The sequence below is a fragment of the Sciurus vulgaris genome (genome assembly GCF_902686455.1).
Source record: "Sciurus vulgaris genome assembly, chromosome: 3".
NCBI lineage: Eukaryota > Metazoa > Chordata > Mammalia > Rodentia > Sciuridae > Sciurus > Sciurus vulgaris.
In genome coordinates, this window is record NC_136463.1 from 96,223,926 (window position 1) to 96,245,794 (window position 21,869).

The window sequence follows — 21,869 nt, forward strand, 5'->3', positions numbered from 1 at the left end:
CTATAAAATACAGACAGTGATAAATCAAAGGTTATAAACACAGAATATTATGATTTCATCTGATTCAAACCTTTTATTTTACAAAAGGGGAAACTCCAACACTTCAATGTGAAGGTATCTTCTTATGGTCTATTACTCAGGAGACAGTAGAATTGGAATAAAAATCTAAGTTTCATGACCCCAAGTGCAGAGACCTCCAAAACTGCTCTTCTATGGTGAATTTCTGCAGCATCCTGTCCTCACTTTATGCCATTTTGTTAATCACACCCCAAACTCCCCACAGCATTACTAAGATAGTTCTACTCTTGTTTTGCAAGAGAAAAATACTGTGAATAATTTGTCTTTGTCTTTTGTGTGTGTGTGTGTGTGTGTGTGTGTGTGTGTGTGTGTGTGTGGTGCTGGAGATTGAATTCAGGGACTCATACAGGCCAGGCAAGTACACTGCCCTGAGCCAAATCCCGGACCCCAATTTGTCTTCCTTCAAAACCAAGGAGATACGAAACTGGAACTTACTGGACAAAACAATAGGTAATGTAAATTAGAGACAGAGCTATGTATTCACACATACTGAGAAATCTAAGCTCACAGTTCTTCATAAGTAGGTGTAATAAATATTTATTTTTATCACATTTACTAGTAATGGCTCCTCTAGTCCTGAAAAAAAAAAAAAAATTTCTTTTGTGACCCTTTCTACTAATCAACATGTGCCCTGACTCAGGATGACTAATAAAAGTGATTTGATCTAACTCAAAATCCCATTATAGTGACTCAGATATGTTCTCAATTTCACTAAGCTATCTGCTTCATTACCATCCAATATGAGGAATTTTCACAGGTTAATTGTCCTTATGCTTAGAAAAAAGTTTAATTTTATCTTCACTTTATTGACATTTAATTTTACTGAGCACTTTGCTGTTCTGACACAATGGAAAGAGAGCTGCTATTTACTTTCTTTTCTATGTGTCATAGACTGCAGCTGATTTTTATTTTGCTAGTTGGTTTTTAAAAATTATGTTGCAGGGGGTTTTCAAGATGGCGGCCTAGAGGGTGGCTGCATTATGTGTTGCTCCAGGACTCAGGATTCAAGAGAGGAGATATTGGGACGCTTGGGACCAACTCAAAGTAGCCGGGTGACTCTCACCCCCTGGGGGGGCATCCCGGATGGGACGGGGGTCCCGGAACGCAGGAAACTTTGTGAAGTAGAACTGCCGGCGAGACGCCCCTCCCCCCGCTGGAGCGCCATAGAGGAGGCCGCTCGGCACAGCGCTGGGACTCGGAGCAGCCACTGGGGCTCCGGCGGCTGCCCGGGGGAGGAGTGGCGGGGAGAACTGTGTGGACTCAGGACACCGGGGCCTGCCCTGAGGAGGAGGAGAGGAGCGTGGCCACTTGGATTCGGAGAGACTGCGCCAGAGCTGCAGGCGGTTGCCAGAGGAGAAGCCGCGCGGCGAGCTGTTTGGAATCAGAACGACGCTTCTGAACCCCGGGGCCTGCCCTGAGGACGAGGAGGAAGAGGAGCGGCCGCTTGGATTCGGGTGACTATACGGGAACTACAGGCGGTTGCCAGAGAAGGGGCTGCGTGGCGAGCTGTTTGGACCCGGACCACTTCTGAACCCCGGGGCCTGCCCGGAGGAGTAGGAGAAGGAGGAGAAGGAGCGCGGCGGGTCCTTTGGACTCGCAGTGACTGCATTAGCGCTCCAGGCGGCTGCTCAGAGGAGAAGGCAAGTGGTGAGTTGTTTGGTCTTAAAGTGACAGCTCCTGAACACAGGGGGGCTGCCTGGAGGAGAAGCGTGGTGGGACGCTTGGTCTTGAGGGGCCACACCAGAGCTCCGGGCGGTTGCCCAGAGGACCCGTGCAGCGGGTCACGTGGATTCAGAGCCACTCAGAGGGACTGCTCCTGAACACCCGGGGGGTTATCTGGAGAAGGAGGAGGAACGGGCAGGGTCACTTCGACTCGGAGTGATTGATTGCCCCGGGCTACGGGTGGTTGGTGGGAGGAGGAGGCACGAAGTGAGTTTCTTGGACTCCTAGTGACCGCACTGGCATACTGGGCGGCTGTCTGGAGGAAGAGGCCTGTGGCGGGTCTCTGGGACTCAGAGCGATTGTTCGGGGCCACAGGTGGCTGCTCAGAGGAGGGGCCACGCAGCCAGGCGATTAGGTGCAGAACAGGGTCCCAGGATCTAGGAGGCTTCTGGGTGGAAGAGCCGCACAGAGACAGGCTTAGGGCGGAGCGAAGGTTCCAGGCCTATGGGCAAATTCTCTGAGGAGGGGCAGCCTAAGGAGATTCATCTGCAAAGGGTGAGGCTCCCAGGCCCAGGAGGTAGGGCCGGGCCCCTGGAAACTTTGCAGAGGAAGGCAGCCCAGCCCAGGCAGTAGCTGTAAATTGAGGGGAACCTCTAGGAGGAAACTGACCAGCGAGACCTCCCCACCGGGTGAGTCTTCCCTGCTGGGTGAGGTTTTCCCACAAGGACGGTAAAACCAGAGACTCAGGCCCAAACAGGCCTTGCCTCAGCCCACAGCCTAGGTCCCCTTTGGATGACCATTGGTCAACAAGTGGAGGCACCTCTGCCCACTAGCAGGGAATATACCCCACCTGAAGGCCACCACTCCTAGAGAGGCAGCTTCCTTGTGGAGCACCGCATTATCAACCTCCTCCAAGACTTCAGCCTACTGAAGGCTAAGAGGGGATATATATAGAAATCTTCAGGGTCATTGTAAATCAACAGAGGAAATCTGCAATATCTCAGCGGTCCACTGATATCTGAACAACATGAGAAAACAAGGAAAGAAAATGCTGCAAACAAATCTAGATGTTACATCAATAAAACCCAATGACAGCATGGCAGAAGAAATGACAGAAAAGGAGTTCAGAATGTACATAATTAAAATGATCAGAGAAGCAAACGAGGAGATGAAAGAGCAAATGCAAGCATTGAATGATGAGATGAAAGAGCAAATGCAAGCATTGATTGATCGCACCAATCGACAGTTAAAAGAGCAAATACAGGAAGCAAAAGATCATTTCAATAAAGAGTTAGAGATATTGAAAAAAAACCAAACAGAAATCCTTGACATGAAGGAAACAATAAACCAAATTAAGAACTCCATAGAAAGCATATCCAATAGGATAGAACACCTGGAAGACAGAACCTCAGACATTGAAGACAAAATATTTAACCTTGAAAACAAAGCTGAACAAACAGAGAAGATGGTAAGAAATCATGAACAGAATCTACAAGAACTATGGGATATCATGAAAAGGCCAAATTTAAGAATTATTGGGATTGAGGAAGGCCTAGAGAAACAAGCCAAAGGAATGAACAACCTATTCAATGAAATAATATCAGAAAATTTCCCAAATCTGAAGAATGAAATGGAAAATCAAGTTCAAGAGGCTTACAGGACTCCAAATACACAAAATTACAACAGACCCACACCAAGGCACATTATAATGAAAATACCTAACATACAAAATAAAGACAGAATTTTAAAGGCTGTGAGAGAAAAGAACCAAATTACATTCAGGGGGAAACCAATACGCATATCAGCAGATTTTTCAATCCAGACCCTAAAAGCTAGAAGGTCCTGGAACAACATTTTTCAAGCCCTGAAAGAAAATGGATGCCAACCAAGAATCTTATACCCAGCAAAACTTACCTTCAAATTTGACGATGAAATAAAATCCTTCCATGATAAACAAAAGCTAAAAGAATTTACAAAAAGAAAGCCAGCATTACAGAACATTCTCAACAAAATATTCCATGAGGAAGAGATGAAAAACAAAGAAGCAAATCAGCAAAGGGAGGAATTATCCTAAAGGAATTGTCAAATAAAGGAGGAAACAAGTTGTGTCAAACAAATAAATAAACAAAATTTTAAAAATGAACCAAATGACCGGGAAACCAAATCATTTCTCTATAATAACCCTGAATGTTAATGGCCTGAATTCATCAATCAAAAGACATAGACTGGCAGACTGGATTAAAAAGAAAGATCCAACAATATGTTGCCTGCAAGAGACTCACCTCATAGAAAAAGATACCCATAGATTAAAGGTGAAAGGATGGGGAAAAACATACCATGCACATGGACTCAGCAAAAAAGCTGGAGTATCCATCCTCATTTCCGATAATGTGGACTTCAAGCCAAAGTTAGTCAGAAGGGATAAAGAAGGTCATTTCATACTGCTTAAGGGAAGCATAAATCAGCAAGATATAACAATCATAAACATCTATGCCCCAAACAGTGGCTCATCTATGTATGTCAAACAAATCCTTCTCAATTTCAGAAACCAAATAGACCACAACACAATAATACTAGGTGATTTTAACACGCCGCTCTCCACTGGACAGATCTTCCAGACAAAAATTGAGCAAAGAAACCATAGATCTCAACAACACAATCAATAATTTAGACTTAACGGACATTTATAGAATATTCCATCCAACCAAGAGTGAATACACTTTCTTCTCAGCAGCACATGGATCCTTCTCTAAAATAGACCATATATTATGCCACAAAGCTAATGTTAGCAAATACAAGAAGATAGAGACACTAGCATGTATTCCATCAGATCATAATGGATTGAAGTTAGAAATAAATGAAAGAGTAAAACACAGAAACTATTCCAACATCTGGAGATTAAACAATATGCTATTATATGATGAATGGATAACAGAAGATATTAGGAAGGAAATTAAAAAATTCTTAGAGGTAAATGAGAACAAAGAAACATCATATCAAAATCTCTGGGACTCTATGAAAGCAGTACTTAGAGGGAAATTTATTTCATGGAGCGCATTTAATAAAAGAAGTAAAACTCAACAAATAAACAACCTAACACTACAGCTCAAAGCCTTAGAAAAAGAAGAACAGAACAGCACCAAAAGTAGTAGAAGACAGGAAATAGTTAAACTCAGAGCTGAAATCAATGAAATTGAAACAAAAGAAACAATACAAAAAATTGACAAAATAAATAGTTGGTTCTTCGAAAAAATAAACAAAATTGATAAACCTTTAGCCACACTAACAAAGAAAAGACGAGAGAAAACCCAAATCACTAAAATTCGGAATGAACAAGGAAATATCACAACAGACAGGATGGAAATACAAAACATAATTAGAAGCTATTTTGAAAATCTATACTCCAACAAAATAGAAAATTTCGAAGACATCAACAGGTTTCTAGAGACATATGAATTGCCTAAACTGAATGAGGAGGACATAAACAATTTAAATAGACCAATTTCAAGTACTGAAATAGAAGAAGTCATCAAAAGCCTACCAACAAAGAAAAGTCCGGGACCAGATGGGTTCTCAGCCGAGTTCTACAAAACCTTTAAGGAAGAGCTCATTTCAATACTTCTCAAAGTATTCCATAAAATAGAAGAGGAGGGAACCCTCCCAAACTCATTCTATGAAGCCAATATCACACTGATACCTAAACCAGACAGAGACTCATCAAGGAAAGAAAATTTCAGACCAATATCCTTAATGAACATCGACGCAAAAATTCTCAACAAAATTTTAGCAAATCGCATACAAAAACATATTAAAAAGATAGTGCACCATGATCAAGTGGGTTTCATCCCAGGGATGCAAGGTTGGTTCAACATCAGGAAATCAATAAACGTAATTCACCATATTAATAGACTTAAAGTCAAGAATCACATGATTATTTCAATAGATGCAGAAAAAGCATTTGATAAAATACAGCACCCCTTCATGCTCAAAACACTAGAAAAAATAGGGATAGTGGGAACATTCCTTAATATTGTAAAGGCCATTTATGCTAAGCCCATGGCTAATATCATTCTAAATGGTGAAAAACTGAAAGCATTCCCCCTAAAAACTGGAACAAGGCAGGGATGCCCTCTTTCACCACTTCTATTCAACATCGTTCTTGAGACTCTGGCCAGAGCAATTAGACAAACCAAAGAAATTAAAGGGATACGAATTGGAAAAGAAGAACTCAAACTATCCCTGTTCGCTGATGACATGATTATATATTTAGAGGAACCTGGAAATTCCACCAGAAAACTCTTAGAACTCATAAGTGATTTCAGTAAAGTAGCAGGTTACAAGATCAATGCCCATAAATCCAACGCATTTTTATACATAAGTGATGAATCTTCAGAAAGAGAAATTAGGAAAACTACCCCATTCACAATAGCCTCGAAAAAAATAAAATACTTGGGAATCAATCTCACAAAAGAGGTGAAAGACCTCTACAATGAGAACTATACAACACTAAAGAAAGAAATTAAAGAACACCTTAGAAGATGGAAAGATCTTCCATGTTCTTGGATAGGAAGAATTAATATTGTCAAAATGGCCATACTACCTAAAGTGCTATACAAATTCAATGCAATTCCAATTAAAATCCCAATGACGTACCTTACAGAAATAGAGCAGGCAATTATGAAATTCATCTGGAAGAATAAGAAACCCAGAATAGCTAAAGCAATCCTTAGCAGGAAGAGTGAAACAGGGGGTATTGAAATACCAGATCTTCAACTCTACTACAAAGCAATAGTAACAAAAACGGCATGGTATTGGTACCAAAATAGAAAGGTAGATCAATGGTACAGAATAGAGGACACGGACACAAACCCAAATAAATACAATTTTCTCATACTAGACAAAGGGGCCAAAAATATGCAATGGAGAAAAGATAGCCTCTTCAACAAATGGTGCTGGGAGAATTGGAAATCCATATGCAACAGAATGAAACTAAACCTATATCTCTCACCATGCACGAAACTAAACTCAAAATGGATTAAGGACCTCGGAATCAGACCAGAGACCCTGCAGATTATAGAAGAAAAAGTAGGTCCAAATCTTCACCTTGTTGGTCTAGGACCAGACTTCCTTAACAGGACTCCCATAGCACAAGAAATAAAAGCTAGAATCAACCACTGGGATAGATTCAAACTAAAAAGCTTTCTCTCAGCAAAGGAAACTATCAGCAATGCGAAGAAAGAGCCTACAGAGTGGGAGAATATCTTTGCCAATCATACTTCAGATAGAGCACTAATCTCCAGAATCTATAAAGAACTCAAAAAACTCTACTCCAAGAATTCAAACAGTCCAGTCAACAAATGGGCTAAGGAAATGAATAGACACTTCACAGAAGAAGATCTACAAGCAATCAACAAACATATGGAAAAATGTTCAACATCTCTAGTAATAAGAGAAATGCAAATCAAAACCACCCTAAGATTCCATCTCACCCCAATTAGAATGGCGATTATCAAGAATACGAGCAACAACAGGTGTTGGCGAGGATGTGGGGAGAAAGGTACACTCATACACTGCTGGTGGGGCTGCAAATTAGTGCAGCCACTATGGAAAGCAGTGTGGAGATTCCTTAGAAAACTTGGAATGGAACCACCATTTGACCCAGCTATCCCACTCCTTGGCCTATACCCAAAGGACTTAAAATCTGCATACTACAGAAATACAGCCACATCAATGTTCATAGCTGCTCAATTCACAATAGCCAGATTGTGGAACCAACCTAGATGCCCTTCAATTGATGAGTGGATAAAGAAACTGTGGTATATATATACTATGGAATATTACTCAGCCATAAAGAATGATAAAATTATGACATTTGCAGGCAAATGGATGAAATTGGAGAATATCATGCTAAGTGAGATAAGCCAATCTCAAAAAGCCAAAGGACGAATGATATCGCTAATAAGTGGCGTTGACACATAATGGGGGGGAGGGAAGGGTTAGAGTTAGGGTTAGGGAGGGGGGCAAGTATGGAGGAAGGAACTACTGTATAGAGGGTAAAGAGGGGTGGGAGGGGTGGGGGGAAGGGAAAAAAATAACAGAATGAATCAAACAACATTGCTCTATGTAAATTTATGATTACACAAATGGTATGCCTTTACGCCATGTACAAACAGAGAAACAACATGTATCCCATTTGTTTACAATAAAAAAAAAAAAAAAAAATTATGTTGCATTTGAAACCTGCTCAAGCATGGACAGCCTTCAAGTTGGATAACCCTCTCAAATTTAAAACTTTCCTTTTGACATCTGACTTGAGACTTTTTTATTTTTCCATAGAAGCAGTTGCAATACAGGATGGATGGAAAATTCACATTTGGCGCTTAGGTAAATATGTGAGTCACTCTCATCATTAATTTCTCTATGTGTAAGATAAAGATAAAAGTAGCATCTGTCCCTAGGGTGATGACAAGGAGTAAATTAGCTACTGCATACAAAACATTTTAACATACCCCTGGAATATAGTAACTTATTAATACATGTTAACTTTTCATCCGTGTATCAGGATTTTTTAAAAAATTATGTATGCTCTGGCTCTTTTCTTTATAGATGCTACTAGATAGAAATATACCTTTATAATGTTTGTTCAATAATATTTCCTTGCATTTTTACCAGCTGCTGACTTCAACTAGAAATATTACATATAGAGTCATTCATGAATAAATAGGGAAAACAGAATAGAATTCTAAGAAATTGAATTTGGAAAGAAATATTCTCCAATTGGTGTATTTTGTTTTTGAAAATTGGAATGCTTGAACAGTGCAATTAAGTAGTGATTAGGATCAGAAGTTTGGGAACCACACTGCTTCTCAGAATCTAACTCACTAGCTGAGTAATTCATTTATTTTCTTCTCTTCATTTTCCTTATCTTTAAAACAGATGCAATGACAATGTTTAACCCACAGGATTTTTGAGGATTCAATGATTAAAGATATGTGAAATTCTTAGAACAATGTTTGGCATATAGTTAATGGTATATAAATGTTGCCATTATTATTATTAATAGTATCATAATTATTAGTCTTCCCTTTAGCTAGCTATCTAGTCCATTAAGATAGTAATGAAACAATTAGCCTAGAGTGTTTTTGTAATGTATTTTATTTGTATTTCAAGTTTTTTTTTTCTGTTATAGGGCAAATGAGGTTGAATTTAATTTTAAAATTAGAAAACATACGATAATCTATATGCAAATTTGAAATCTTTTTATCTGTCTTTATTGGAGCAGGGAAGAACTTTGTCTCTTACTGAAAAAAAGCCTGAATAATCAATTAATCTGTATCTCCACAAACATACATTGATAAGTGAATCATTCTGCATTTATATTATTTGGTCTCTGCTTTCAAATAATCTATGACTTAGAAAGAACACGAAAATATATGTAGTACATTTTACTTTTATTCAAAGTTAGTTTGGGGCTTGTCTGAGATTTACTAATAAGAACTCTAATGAACAAATTTCTTGGTCAGGAACATATGAAGATTTATGGCATTCAAATGCCAAATAAACTTAAGTAAATATAGAAATACAATTTACTATCTCAGGGAAATGTGACTATTCAATGCAAGGAAGATATTGGGTAAAGAAAAGAAAATAAAGTAGATTGCTTTTCATAAATTTGGGAGTTCGGTAGTCTAAATCCTGAAATCCACACTCACTATAATTATTACTATTTCATAACCAAAGAGAATGATTATTTTTAAAATTTGGTCCAAATCTCCCTTGGCTTTCACAAAGTACCCCTTCTCATATCAATAAGCAAGGATTCTCAACATGTTTATATATCTTCAAAATAATTCCAGTAAATTTGTGTGTGTGTGTGTGTGTATGAAAAAAATAATTCAGATTAGGTTTTAAAGCTGGGGATATTGCTCAGTGGTAGTGCTCTTGCCTAGCATGTTCAAGGTCCTAGATCAGATCACTATCTTCCATGCTATTTGAAGAAATTGGACATGTCACCATATACTTCAGAGAAAAAGCAGATTTTTTCATAAACTACCTGAATATTTAAGATTAACCCCTAAAGTTGGGGCTGGGGATGTGGTTAAGTGATAGAGTGTTTGACTGTCCATGCTTCATAGCCTGGGTTTGATATACAGCACTGGGGGAAAAAGTTAACCCATTAAGTTTTATGTTTTCAATTCTGACTATTTCAATGGAATCAACACAAGTGTATTAAAATAGGTTAGAAATCATAATCTGGAGTTTATATATGTTTTATGTAAATATTTTCAAAACATTCACCTATTTCTTGAAAAAAGACTTCTAAAATTATCATGATGATTTCATTATTCCATTAAGTAGTAAAACTTCTTGTATAATTTAAGTTTTTATTGGTGTTGCACATATGGGACAATGGGGAAAATGTATTAATGCATTATTTTTCCTCAAAATATTAGAATTTCTATAACATTTTCCTTCATGAAACACTGTACTAGTAATTTCAAAATAACTTAAGTAAACACCATTAGGGAAACACAGTGCCTACAGTTTTCCACATTATCCAAGTACATCTGTTCTTAGCATGCACATTATTTTTCTGAGAACAAAAAGTGTATATATGAATGAAGAGAATAGTAACTTACCTTAAATAGTTAAACTTGCAGGCTGCATGTAACATGCCTGCATGTCTTCAGGTGCCAGTGATGTCTTACCTAGCCTCAAGTCAGCACTTGGACAACGCTCCTGCCTCTTAGTCTTATAGTTCAATTAATGCAGATTCTCTGTGCATTTCAGTATAGCCTGAGGCATCACAGCTCCTTTGTTTCTGACATGAGTGAATGATGTTGATTTAATTAACACTATGGCTGGTTAAGTTTGCCTACAGAACTTGCTATCTCATGGGGTTTCAGAAATCTTTGGCCACAGACTTTAGTGTTCTTGTGATCTGTCCCTAATAGCCATTTGAGGTTGATGCTCTCCTTATTCCTAACCCAGGTCTCTCTTCAGTCATTAGTCAGGAAATGTGAATAGACAATTACATTCAGTCAGAACAAAAGATCTTGCTATTGGATTTAAACAAAAACATAGACTGTATGGAAGGGCCTTATTTTCCAAATAGAACATATTAAAATGATAATTTCCTTAATTGTTAGCTACATTTTGTCAGTTTTGATGGGTATGCATAGAGTTATCTCATCTTTTATATGATCAGCATATGTAAGAATAAAAATAGTGCCATGATATGCATCACAGTTACCAGTAAATTAATTGAGAATAATAATGAAAATGAGAAGTGTCAAGAATGATAAAGAACCGAGATTTTACCATACTTTCAAGCTTAAGAGTTTGCCTGTTTGTGTTTCATAGATACTGGTAGAAGACATGAAATCTGCAGGTCAGATATAAAGAACTTTATTACTCATGCTACAACAAGCAGCATGATCTTAAGCAGATTGATGTCAGCGCTCATTAATTCAAAGTCTTCTAGGGTTAGCTGGGAAAGGACCATACGGATGTTTTCCCACACAGTGAATGGGAAACCCCTGAATTTAGAAAACCCAGGTCTACCACAATAGATTGTAAGCAGATATGCTATTAGCACAGGAGGGGGACTCAATCATCCATGACTTTTTCTATACAAGGATCCTTAAAAGGACACTACAGAATAAAAGGAAGTAAGTGTCTTCTAAGATCTGGGCAGATTTATTGTGTCCCCCTAGTCTTAATGTATTGAAATTTATTCCCACTGTCAGGCATGAAGAAGGTTAAAACTGTGGTGTTTAGAGATTTCAGGGTGAGGGCTTTGGGAAGTGATTAAGATTAGACAATGCATGTGTATGACAAAATATTACTCAGCCTTAAAGAAGAATGAAATTATGACATTTGCAGGTAAATGGATGGTGCTGGAGAATATCATGCTCCGTGAAAAAAACCAACCCCAGAAAACCAAAAGATGAATGTTTTCTCTGATAAGCAGATGCTAATTCATAATGAGGGGTCTAGGGAAGAATAGTAACTTTAGATTAGGTAGAGGGGATTAGAGGGAGGTGAGGGGTATGGAGATAGGAAAAATAGTACAATGAATCAGACATTATGACCCTATGTACATATATAACTATATGACTGGGTGAGACTCTACATCATGTATAGACAGAAGCATAAGAAATTATGCTCCATTACATATGATGTATCAAAGTGCATTCTACTGTCATGTATAACTAATTAAAACAAATTTTAAAAATTTTTAAAAAGATTAGATAATGTCATTAGGGTTTTGCTCCATGTTAAATCCTGGGGTTTTGTAAGAAGAAGGAGAGATACCAGAAAAGACATACACACACATACATGTTCCCTGTCTCTGGCAATGTGGTTTCATGTTTCTGCTTGGGACCTGTCATGCCAGAAAATAGGATTCCTAAATTTGGGCCCTCAAACTTGGACCTCTAGACTGAATCAAGTAAAGCTCTTCCATTGAAACTTACATACTGTGTAGTATTGGGTCATTAGCAACAGAAAAAAAAGAGAGCAATACAGTATCTCAATTAAGATATGAAAAAGTGTTAGGAAGTCATGTAGAAAAGTTCCCGGAAACTCATTATTTGGGATCAATAATAAATGCAGTCAAATAGACCAAATAAGTCTGTCTAAAAATATAAACAAAAATATTAATTCCAGAATCCATTTTATTTCTTCCATGTAAATTTTCTATTGATTTGTACTACCCTACTTTAAAGCATATTGTTTATGTTGCTATGTGTGATGACTGATTTTGCGTGTGGATTTGCCTAAGGCACAGTAAGCAAATATTTGGTCAAATGTCAATCTGAATGTTGTCATGAAGGGAGATTTTAGATAATAGTAACATTTCAATCAACAGACTTTGAGTAAAGCAGTTTGCCCTCCATTATGGGGACTGGTTTCATTCAATAAGTCCAAAGCCTTCAGAGAAAATAAACCGAGATCTCAAGACAAAGAGGAAATTCCTCTCCAGACCGTCTTTGAGATTGAGCTGCCGTATAATCTCTTCCTTGGGTGTCTAGTCTGCTGGCCTTCCCTGTAAGTTTTGGACATTCCAGCCTAGGCCATACATATATATTGCCGTGGAGAAACCTGACTAATACAGCATTATCATGCCTATAACCCGGAAATGTTCCTCCTGAATTACCTGGGATGAGGAAAAACTCTTTTCACATTCATGCCCTTCAGGTGAAACACAGAAAAGTGTCTATTATGAAGGGCAGAGTAACTTCCAATTTAAGAAATCCCCTAGAGATATACAATGGGTTTATTATTTTATATTATTCCACTTAAAACTTTGGGATAATATCAAAGACCTCATTGTGAATTGGGAGAAAGTCATTTCCATGAACACCCTTTTATTACCCAATTCTGCCTACTTACCAAATAAGAAAAGAGATAAAATTGCTTTATCTTCTTGAACACAAAATATCATAGCTATTTTTAGACATTCTTTTGCTCCTGTAAAGTAATATTTTTATTTTATTAAAAAAAATAAGAATTTGGAACCTATCACATCAATAGTAAATTATTTGATCTCTTTCATATTAGAGGAAAAAAACAACTCTATTAGTAGCCACTTCACCAATTTAGTTTCTTAGAAAGTGACTTTTTTTATTAGATGTATTTCCTAATATGTTTCATGATTTTGCACTAGGTCATGGAAACATTCAAATAGTTGCTTCACTTTAATTGATAATTTTCACTGAACATTTTTTGTGCCTACTGGGGATTTAAGCTCCACTCTTAACCTTTTTAAATTTTATTCTCAGGTAGGGTGATCAGAATTCTTTCTCTGCTTCCTGTTGCCTTGTTCTGAGATGCTTTCCTCCCCCAAGCTCTTCCACCATGATGTTGTGCCTCACTGTGGACCCAAAGCAATGGAATTGAATGCCTGTGAACCTAGAATTCTGAAACCATGATCCCCAAATAAACTTTTCTTCTCTACATTTTTCTTGTCTGGTCTTTTGATGACAGCAATTAAAAAAGGCTAATTAAAATAGTGTCCTTCCAAAATTTATATGTTAAACATGGACTTGTTGCAAGATATTTAGGTTATGACAGTGAATCTTTCGCTACTGGTTTTTGAGCCCTTATGAGTGGCTAGACAGCTCTCTAAGTAAAATAATGCAGAACAATTTATCTAAATTATATAAGTAAGCATGTAGTATAGCGCTCTTCAAGGTACATCAGCAGGTCTGAAAGAAAAAGTATAATTTGAAGCCAGGCAAAAGGAAGCTGAGACTTTGATTCAGGGACTGGGAAAGCATGTTGAAGAGGTGACTTGTTTGTATTAACTAAAAATCATCATGCATTTTTAATACAAATATTATAAAATTTTGATAAATATGTGAAATTTTAAGACATGCCTAAAAATTCAACAGGGAAGATGATTATAAGAACAATTTCGGTGAACACTAAAATAAATTTTCAATAATCAAAAACATAAATTTTATTGTTCCTTATTTTAGAACAAAAAGTAAATGTTCTCCATTCTTAATTCCCTTTTATCAGTATAATTACTATTTCAAAGTAGTTACAACCAAATTAAGTGCCTGTTCAACCACTTAATGTATGTTTATTAGCTAATATATGCCAGGTACTGTTTAAGAAAAGGACTTATCACTGAACGAAACATAACAAAAAATCTCTGACCGCTGGAAACTCCCATTCTAGTAGCAGAACAATAGATAAATAAGGAATATCCAGGATTAGCACTAAAAATAAAAAGTAATGAGGTAAAGGGGATAAAGATTTGGGCTGGGTACATGTGTGGATATGCAGTTTTGTGTGGCTGGTCAGAACAAGCTGAGTAGTTTGTACGCAAAGCTCTCTAGTAAGTAAAGATTTGTATAAGACTATCTAGTCAAAAAACATTCCAGACACAAGGAACAATGTGCAAAAACCCTGACTGGACCATGCCCAGGGCATTCAGGGGAAGACAAAAAGTATATTAGAATCACACAGATTTTAAAAGTTACATGCAGAAAGACGACTTTAGCAGCATTTCCCCTCCACCATGAAAATAAGTCATTTTGTGGGATACTTGAGAGGTGATCATATGTGAAATTTCCATGAACAATAGAAATAATTAAACCTTTTTTTAATTACTTGCATTTATTTTCAGAGACTTCTTATGGTTGCAGGGAAAGGCAGTTTTCAGTCTGCCTTGTGTGTTCCTGAACATTCTAGCATAGTTTGCCAAATGGCAAGGCTTATCTGTCCACAGATTCCAGCGAATTTGTACCTATTAGTCACAGAGGCAACCAATTCAGTCAAGGGGCCTAAAGGACAATTGCTGAGTAACTGCTCACTCAACAGAGGAGGGGACGAGAGAGCATGCTACTTGCTACAAAGCTGGCTGCTAGCTCAGAAAGTGCTCATCCAGAGGCCCCAGGGGAACTCAGCTGTGACATAACCCACTACTTAGCATACATCCAAGTACATCATGTCACTCCATGAGACTCTGAGAAAGAATTTTGTGTGACTATGCTGATACTCATGCTGTTTGCTGTGCTTTGAATAACGAGCTGTCCTGTCTCATCTTGTTTTCTACTTTTGCCACCTATATAGTGGTGGCAGGTTGACTCCCTGAAATACTGTGCCGAGGTTTCTCAACTTTGGCACCACTGTTATTTTATATCTAAAAATTCTTCATTGCAGGGGTTTTTCTTATGCATTGCACAATGTATAGCAACACCAGTCTTTGTCTTCCAGATGCCTGTGGCACCTCCCCCTCCTTGTGGATCATTTGGGTATAATGGGCTTAGTGTAGTGCCCTTACAAGAAAGGGTCAGATAGCAGTGGAACTCTCTTCCCTTAAAATAAATTCTTTTAATTGTATAGTGACACCACAGAGCCTTTTGGTCTGTTTGTTTGCTTTTAATGGTGGTACTGGACCCAGGGACTTGAGCATGCTAGGCAAACACTGTACACTTAGTCATATCCCCAGTGACCACAAATAAAATTAATGTATAATGATTCCAAATGTTATCAAATGTCCTATGGAAGACGAAAGCACCCTGCTTCAGAAATTGGACTTTTACCTTTAAAGTAAGTGATATTTCTCATATAATTTTAGTTCAATATGACTTCTCTAGACATAATTTTTTTTGCTTTCAAATAATGTTTCTCATCCATTATGTGTGTGTGTGTGTGTGTGTAGGAGCCCTGGGGATTGAACCCAAGGATTTGCACATGCTAGCAAAGAAGACTACCACCGAGCTATATCTGCAGCCTACTCTACATAAGAATATTAAATTAAATTTTTGTGGCTAATAGAGTGGTAAATATAATTTTTTAATAAAGAATACAGCTGCAGAGTGGGTCAAATTTTATCAAAATTCTACATATGTAATATACTTTAAGAAAAGAAATGTTAAATATATCATGGCTAATTGCAATGGAAAATAATTTAAAATAGTTGTCTTAGCATGATACATTTTTATGTGTAGCCCTGTATATCTTTTCCTTAAAACTTAAAAAAGAATACTATTTTACCTGAAATATCAAGTTAAATCTTAAAATCTGAAATTCTTTAAAACATAATAAAAATACCCTAAGAGCTAAAATGTTAATGTAATTTTTGAGGAAAAGCAGGCATATTATTCTGTGATTTAAGATGAAGATTTGTGAAAACTCACTTTAATAACAGAAATTAAACTACCAATTCTGTAGAAAGAAATGCACTGCTATCCTGTGAATACAAATTTACACTAAATAAAGAAGGGAACAGATGTGTATTAAAATATTTCATATGGTTATCAGACCATTGTCACACATTAAATATGCTAATGTAATTGCAATATATTCCTTCGAGTTATCTAAATATGGCATGCTACACTACATTAGATGACATCTATGTTGATGCTTTGTATCTGTAAATTTCAGAGCCAAATGTGTATTTTGATGAGAACTTTCTTTCCAACCACATAATAATAGTGAAGCAAAAATAAGAAAAATGGATAAAGATAAAAGTGCTTTGATAAGATTTTAACTTAAGGAACATCTGAGATAATCATCATTTATTTGATTTTGTTGTTTTGTTTTAGGAAGGTAAAAATATAATAGAGTTTCCTAGTCTCTCTTAGTCTAGAATAGACTTCATCTTTATCCCTGATCTGGGATAAAGAGATATTATGAGCTAGTTAGGTATCATAAATCTGGAAAATAAACATAACTTTGGTTAAATAGCAAACCATTTTGAATATTATAGTATTATTTCTCACACACACTGCTTTGTAGTCACATAGAAAGGCTGTACTTTCAAGATACTTCCCAATATACTGTTTCCAAGATATCTTCTGTCTTGTTTGTAGGTATATCCCCAGGAATTCATTCTTTTCCTGTACTTATATAAAATATCCTCAATAAAATTGGTTGCACGATTGAAGATATAAATGAGTGATTATCATCTCATGAATAATTCTTGAATTCTTTTAGTGATGAAAATGTCTTTGCACAATTATTTGCCACTCACCTTCACTCATAAGCCCTATGAGCCAAGCATCTACACCATGTTATGGTAACTGTTAGCTAATTGATATGCTATGTTGGAAAAACCATGGACTTTGCTGTCAGAGAGAAAATGGCTTCCTTACTTTCAAACTGACATTCATTTTAGTCTTTATAAGAATTTTTACAAATTTTCCTTTATTTTATTTATATAAATGTAAAATGAAATAATGTAGTATACAAGGCATCTATGACCAGGGTAAGTGTCAGGAATGTTAGCTCATGACCCTGCTCCCACATGCATGCTTTACTTTCCCATAACTGTGCCATTTCTTCTTCCTATTCCCTCTCTTCCCTTGCATATTTGCATTTTTTAAGTCCTTCAGTTTCTGTAATACCAAGAACATATTTCATATGCTACACAATTCTTCTCTTATTCTTCCCTATGAAATTAATCTACTCTCCAAACTCCCTTAGTACTTGTTTAGATATGAAGTGTATCCCATAAAGCTCAGTCTTAGACAATGCAATAAAGTTCAGAAGTTAAATGATTGGGTTATAAAAGCCTTAAACTAATCAGTGTGTCAATCCACTGATGTGGATTAACTGCATGGTAACTACAGGCAGGTAGGGTATGACTGGAAGAGGTGGGCACCTGGGGGCACATCTTTGGGATATATATTTTGTCCCTGGCGAAGAATGTTCTTTCTCTTCCTGTTGTCATGTTCTGAGCTGATTTCCTCCATCATGCCCTTCCACCTCAATGTGCTGCCTCACCTTGGGACCATAGCAAGGAAGTTGCTTATCTATGGACTGAGACCTTTGACATCATGAGCCCCATTCCCCCTCCCCCCTAAATTTTTCCCTTTCTACACTGTTCTTTTCAGGTCTTTTGGTCACAGTAATGAAAAAACTGACTAAAACAGTATTACTTTTGCATCTCATTCCTAATATTACATACTGACTTAAGTGTAATGAAAAAATGGATATATCAACTTTTCTATTCATGTCCACTGAATAGGAAGGCAGCATAAGAAATAATTCCTGCCTATAATCCCAAATAGAAGACAATAATTAAAGGTTTGGTAAATATTTGTAAAATGAAAAAGAATTTAAAAAAAATGTAAACAGTATAAATATGGTTGAAGAAAAGAATTAACGGACTTGGGAATGGTGTTCCCCCAATAGGGCTAGCTTGTTCAGTCCAGAATATCAGAAAAATATATTCCCCTAATTTTTCAATATTATTATCATTTAAATATACATGAATCATATATGTAATATTAATTACATATAATACATTATACAGTAATATAATCTGTTTTATAAAAATGATATATCTTAATCACAAAGCAACCAAGAATAAATATTATCCCAATCAAAACAAAGCATGAAAAGGTTATATAACTTAGCAGCTAATAAGTCATGAAGAATTCCAACTTTAATATTTTGAGTTGTCCTGTCCTTTAAATTCCCGAACTCTGTTCCAGGATCTTTAAGGAAATTTCTATTTTTAAAATTTATTAATCAACTAACTTGAGATTATCCTCAATGTTATTTTATGAATACTAAGACTAGGAAGGTATTATGGGGGCTAGACAGAGTATGACACTGAAATCAGACAAACAAATTCAAACCACAGCACAGTATAGAATAAGCTGAGTAAAGAGGACTTTTCTTATATCCTGTGAAATGCAGGTCCCTAATTTGATCAATATGTAATATCTCCTACATTCAAGGATTGCCTTGAAGATTCAGCATTGTTTACATGAAACATCTGGTACATAATAGGACCTTAGTGAATGTTGTTATAATGAATATTTTGCTCATTAGATATGAATTAATTTGGTTTAAAATATAATTTTAAATGTTGATATCATTAAATGTATAAAAATAATAATTTTCCTGAAGAAGTTTATATACATGAGTTTATATGTATATATATATATATATATATATATATATCACATATGTAATCTTCTGAAGGAATACAATTTTTAAGAACATCATTAAATTACAGAATTATAGAGCATTATTTAGTTACCTCAGCTTGGTAGTTCCAAATATTTTTCATTTCCTACCTAATCTTTAAACATTTTAATTTAATATTTTACCTTTAAATTTTAAAAACTATGCTAATTAAGAGATAAAATTTAATGTCTTCTTGCTTCATCTGCATTTTATAATTCTCAAGTTAATCTTTAGTTAAAATACTACTATATACATGAAAATAATAAGTATTTCTATATTACAAAAAAATTTGCTCCTGAAGATTTTTTTTAAAGAACTACTTAAGTTCTCATTGAGAGTAAGCAGATGTTTGTGAAGATATAAGAGGCAGACTGTAGCAGAATTAGCTCACAAAACACCTTGATTTGGAAAAAAATTTTCATTTAAATATAAAACAAAGAAAACTATAAACAGACATTGGGGAAGGAGTTCAGAAAGCAAAAAATCTCAACTAAAATAATTCCCATCTTAGGGGAAAAACAAACACTTCAGAATATTTTTTTCTATAAAGAAAATAGCTACCATTGTTTGAAGTAACCTACTGACATGAACGTGAAAAAATAAAGTTCATGGTCTCACTAATTGCATAAAACTCCCATATCTGTGTTTCTTCATTATTTTTAATAGTTACATTCTTCTTAATTCTTAGCTAAAATATAAACATTTAAAAAATATGCAGTTTCTTAAACAATAAGTGAAATAGTGTTCATGATCCTTTCTAGAACTTATCACTATTGACAGTTTATTAATTCTTACAAAAATTTTAATACATTTGCATAAACAATATCATTCTTCCAAAAATATTTTTGTTACTTTTCTTGCTTATGTTTATATTGGACTTTTGTTCATGTATGTATATAGTTATTCTTCATGCATTTTAACTGATACCTAAGTTTTATTCTGTTCATAGCATAAGCACAGCATTCTTTCCTTGATAGACATTGATATTGTTTCCAATTTCTTTATTACAAAAAATACTATTTTTGAACATGTATACACTTCTATAAAATAGACAACCAAAAGTGTAATTGTTTGATTGAACATTATGTGCAATTTCACTTTTGATAGGCATTAACAATGTTTCAAAATCAAGAGGAAAATGTATATTCTTCCAAATAGTTTATTTTCTTTTCTCCTCAATAAGATTACATATCATCTATCTTTTTAAATCTGATATGGGTAGTAAAAATTATATTAATATGATCATATGCTGTTGAAAATTTCCAAATACCCATTTAAGACATTTGTGTTTCTTTTTCTGTCAATTATTTTAAAAAATGCTTTTGACTTTTTTCCCTAACATTTCTTAATTTTATCTATTTTGTAATATTTTATTATATTTGTTATATATTTTTTATATCTGCATAAATATTTTTGCCTAGTTTATCCTCTGTGTTTTCATTTGGTCATAATGTACTTTGTCATGCAAATGTGTTTTTAAATGGTTTAGTGGTGAAACTTATGTATAGACATTATTCTAGGTTTTGTCTTGCTTAAGAAAATGTTCCACACCCTAATACCATAAACTATTTCTTACATTTTGTCTTTGTGCTCTTTAAGCTTTGTATTTGTATGATTTTTGTTTTTTCTTCCAAACAAAATTATCCCAGTTCCATTCTTTGAGTGCTTCTGGGCGGTGTAATTAACATCAGGAGGATGTGTTGAACTGGATCCAATATTTTCAATGTGGTTAATCATTAAATTGTTTAAATGATTGCCTGAAGGTCTCTTTTCCCAATATCGTTTAGTTTTGATTAGGACCATCGGGCTATTTTTTAACTTTTATATTTTAAGTTTGTACCTGTAGGGATTCAGGCTATTTGTTCTAGTGCTTGTCAGTCTGGTCCAATCTGCATTCTAGCTAGGAAATTATCATTATTTCTGATGACAGATGGTACACTTTTCAATTTGCCAGTGTTTTTACAAGGTTTTATATTAAAATATATTTTCAGTAATTTTTATAGATGTAAAATGCAATGCAAAGTTGAATTATTTGCTTGTCCTTATATTTAGTCCTTTGCCTCCTTGATTATCTGACAGGTGCATTCACGTAGAATGCAAGCTCCTCCAAACAAAATCTTAGAATTTCAAAAGAACACCTTGTCTACTATCTGACTGATATTTGCTAATTAAACAATGTGTTGGTAAGCAAAAAATGGAAATTTGAATAATAAGTATCCAATTTTGGGATAACCCTTAATCACTGTACCACTTCTATTTAAAGAAATATTTTTTCTAATATGTGATGCATAAAGTGTTTTTTTCCCTTTTTGATATGAAAACTCCCACTGTTAATCTTATTTATTTATTCATAGGTTTAAAATACTGCAAAATGAGTTACTGGAAACAAACACAAATCATTTTGCATCAAGTGAAATGTCTGTGTATATATAAACTGTGGATATTTAAAAGCATCACAGGTATTCTTATATGTGCACCAAAGTACCCAGATATATTTTTAATTGATTCTAATGGCAAGGTAAAGGTGAAGAAAGCAGCTTTAAAAATATTTCAATATTGCTCTTCAAATTCCCATTTACATTAAAGAATCATAAACATTCTGAGTTAAACTATAGTCACACTACAGAAATACACAAATATCGAAACACACAACAATAAAAGAAAGCCAAATAACCCAAAAGACCAAACTT

The 21,869-nt window shown here is 35.5% G+C and overlaps 1 protein-coding gene across 5 annotated transcripts in view; it reads right to left on the reverse strand.

Annotated features, from left to right (window-relative positions):
• LRP1B (LDL receptor related protein 1B) overlaps nt 1-21,869 on the reverse strand; it is a 1,899,381-nt gene that overhangs the window by 792,497 nt on the left and 1,085,015 nt on the right. The gene's annotated exons all lie outside the window — the stretch shown is intronic.